Consider the following 4193-nt stretch of genomic DNA (forward strand, 5'->3'; position numbering starts at 1 on the left):
TCTTGTGATATGTGAATCCACACCGTTTACACGTTGACTTAGCACTGGAGTCAGTACTATTACTAGCAGCTTGTCGTGACATAGGAGGTTTACCACGGCCCCCTCGATAGCCAAATCCACCACGTTTTCCTCCACGCCATGCACCAGCTTTACCACGGCCATGATGGCTGGCATGCACAGCATTCACACTAGAGTTAGTACTTGAGGACGTTTTTTCCATTTCACTCTTCTGCTTTTTGCTCGTTTCAGCAGCACGACAGAATTTAATTGCAGTCTCTAATGTCAAATCTGGTTCTCTCAGTAAACGTAACTGGGTCTCCTCATCTTTACAGCCTGACACAATCTGGTCTCTAATCATAGACTCACGCATTGTCCCGTAGTTACAGTTCTCGGACAGCCTACGTAGCTCTGTGACATACTGATCTATAGATTCATCTGCACCCTGGCTCCTGTGTGTGAACCTATGTCTCTCACACGTTTCATTTTTCAAGGGATTACAGTATGCTTCGAATTTGGTCAATACAAGAGCGAGTTTCTCATTGTCAGTAGCTGGGTCAAACGTTAACGTATTATACACTGCGAGGCCCTCGGATCCGACGAGATTTAGCAGAATCATTACCTTCCGCTTGTCCGGTTTTTCATCCAGCCCACTCGCCGCCAAGAATATGTCGAATTCTTGTCTAAATCGCTTCCAATTTTCGGCGACGTTGCCTACTAATTGTAGTTCGTTTGGTTTTCTGTAAGCCTGATTAATTTTCGGGGCGATTAGGTACTTTCTGACACCATATAAAGCTTATAAACGGCTGAGAGAATGAAATTAAGAAGACATGTTCGTGGTGGTACTTCATATATATTCTTAACAATGAAAAACAACTACAACATATATCAATAGGCGGCAGCAACAATCAATGACAATATCGTTACACTGGTGACCACAGAACCACTGGTCTTCGTGCTCATGGCGTAGCAGCCGCTGCTGAACCGCATATTTGACATTAAACCGACCAGTGTAGTTGAGTGCTGTTTTGTTGAAACTGTTCTGCGGAGAAAAGTTCAAGCGAATCCATGACACAGATGGGGCAGGAGTATCTTCCGGCAGTCTGTCCAAAATAGTTTCCTTCAAATCGCGAACCGACATCGCGAATGGTAGATACATCAAGTCATCGTGGCCCCTGTTGTTCACAGCACATGTTTCATCTAGGTACCGCTGAAGCTCTTCCCAGAAAGGGTTAAACAGAGCATTGTGGGGCCTACCATTGAGTTTCCGAAGATCATAGAACAAATCTGGGTCGTCGCTGCTGGCCAACCAGGCAACAACCCTACAATCAACCTCCTCCATCTTCGACGTTTCTGCACTTGACTCATCATGTGCGAGATACTTGTATATATCCCTCAGTACTGCTGGCTTTATACCTGCTGGTGTGTATCTGTCAATAAATTGACGCCGCATGGATCTTGTCGAATACAATGGAATGTGTTGTCGAATATCATTCACCACTTGTGTATCATTTTCTCATCACTTGAACCTGTGGCGTGGGTTCTCAAGTTCCCATCCTGTTGGTAGGTATACACAGCAACAGAATATGGTAACTGAAGCTTATTAAGCCAATCTCTCCTTTCATATATGTCCTCAGGCTCATAGTTCAACAAATGCACGTGTTTGTACTCTTCACGTTCACAAATGGCCTCATCCAGTCGTTGATATTCAACTTTGATTGGACGTGTAACACCAGGGAATACTTTGTAAAGCCAGTTGTCTTGCAATGATCTGATTGGTTGAGTTGAAGACCGTGCAGCAACTTGACGTTTGCTGTGTGCGGTTAGATAGTCCAGATAAGACTTAAAAGCCTTAGCCAAGTCGTCAACTTTCACTTTGAATGCCTTGATTTTGCTGTTGGCAAACCAGGGCAACATGAGTATCCGTGCCAATTCATCAAGGTGAATTTTCAGACCATCACTAGTTAGCTGAAATAAAAAAGTGTCAGGTCAGTTCATGTCAAGTGAGAATACACCAGTGGGCGATCATTCAATGCCATAGGCTTTCTAAGAACTTTGCACAATTCTTGCATTGTAGGCCTACATTGTACATGTATATGGGGACAAAAACCAATACTAAAAGTTGACTTCGCCAGTACAGGGAAATGTACAATTTACAAGAGGTTTAAAGGCAGGACCCAGTGTTCAGTCGAAAGGATTAGACATGAGATCAGTCTTACCATTGGTTTTGCCTTGTGGTAATGTATGTAGTCGTTGAAGTCTGTTATATCGTTGAAAGGTGCCACAATCGGGATGGACCACTGTATAAACTTGTCATGGTGTGCATCTATGTACCAGAGGGCCTCACTAATCACACTCAGGACATCCACGCCAACGGTGTCAACTGGCCTGACAAATCTCCAATAATTTGTTGTACTGCCTGTTGTGGGAATTCGTTGGTGCCCTGAAATATGAAAAGACAGAAGTTAATACTGGTATATGAACTGTATTGAGATGCATGTTTTGGACCGAGGTTGCATGGGAAAAGTTTACCGGTCCTGGCACCGGTACTTCAGAACAATGTCTCATAGTCTGTCGAGGGCTAAAAAAGATTCGCTTGAAATTTCTAAATCACTCACCTCATGGTGCATGGACAGTGGACATCTCTTTCATTTGCAGTTCAATAGGCCCACTGTATTTAAAATATGCAGCAGAGAGTAAACTCAGCCACACTTCATACGCCCATGCAGGCCTAAGCCTAGCTGTGCATTTCGATAGGCCTAGGCAAAGGTAGCACCCACCTAGGCCTATAGGCAGGCCAAGGCCACAGGCACAGGCCTAGTATTAATAGGGCCTAGCTTCAGCCCTAGGCCTAAAGGCTTATAGCATGATAGACAGACAAGCCCAGCAGCAATCTGACATGACAACTGAGTCTTGCACACAGCTAAAGATTGTGATGCCCCTGGCTGACGTAGGCCTACATCATAGCCATAGGCCACATGTGCATACATCATGTACATCAAATGTATTATGTATGCAGGCTATGCCCACGTGCGTAAACAAGTTGGGGCCTACAAACCTTTGAGGAGGGAGGTGGCTGTAATTCCTAGCCGCATTCATGAGGACGTCTATTGCACTCGGTGTCACATCGTCAATCCTCTTCGCTTCGGTCTGTGCTACTGCGTGCCTGACTTCGAGGAAGCGGAACCCAAAAGAAGCAGCGGTGTCTGACGCCATGTCAGCTTGGATAATCGTACTTGGTCCATTCTCCGCAGTGCTGGATAGGTGCTAGGTAGCCGCCATTGAGGTCATTGCCTCCAAGCAACCGCACCCCTTGTGACAGTGACGTCAGTGGTTGGGAGGGGGAGACAATCGGTGCCCCAGGCAGCCTCCATTGACGTCATCGCCGCCAGGCAGCCACGTCCCTTGCGACAGTGACGTCAGTGGTTGGGAGGGGAGCCAATCAGTGCCAGGCAGCCGCCATGGTCGTCATCACCGCCAGGCAGCCACGTCCCTGGTGACAGTGACCACAGTTGTTTTGCGTGAGGGGGGATAGGTGCTAGGTAGCCGCCATTGAGGTCATTGCCTCGAAGCAACCGCACCCCTTGTGACAGTGACGTCAGTGGTTGGGAGGGGGGAGACAATCGGTGCCCCAGGCAGCCTCCATTGACGTCATCGCTGCCAGGCAGCCACGTCCCTGGCGACAGTGACGTCAGTGGTTGGGAGGGGAGCCAATCAGTGCCAGGCAGCCGCCATGGTCGTCATCACCGCCAGGCAGCCACGTCCCTGGTGACACTGACCACAGTTGTTTTGCGTGAGGGGGGGATAGGTGCTAGGTAGCCGCCATTGAGGTCATTGTCTCCAAGCAACCGCACACCTTGTGACAGTGACGTCAGTGGTTGGGAGGGGGGAGACAATCGGTGCCCCAGGCAGCCTCCATTGACGTCATCGCCGCCAGACAGCCACGTCCCTGGCGACAGTGACGTCAGTGGTTGGGAGGGGAGCCAATCAGTGCCAGGCAGCCGCCATGGTCGTCATCACCGCCAGGCAGCCACGTCCCTGGTGACAGTGACCACAGTTGTTTTGCGTGAGGGGGGATAGGTGCTAGGTAGCCGCCATTGAGGTCATTACCTCCAAGCAACCGCACCCCTTGTGACAGTGACGTCAGTGGTTGAGAGGGGGGAGACAATCGGTGCCCCAGGCAGCCTCCATTGACG

The sequence above is a fragment of the Lineus longissimus genome, chromosome 19, assembly GCF_910592395.1.
Source record: "Lineus longissimus chromosome 19, tnLinLong1.2, whole genome shotgun sequence".
Lineage (NCBI taxonomy): Eukaryota > Metazoa > Nemertea > Pilidiophora > Heteronemertea > Lineidae > Lineus > Lineus longissimus.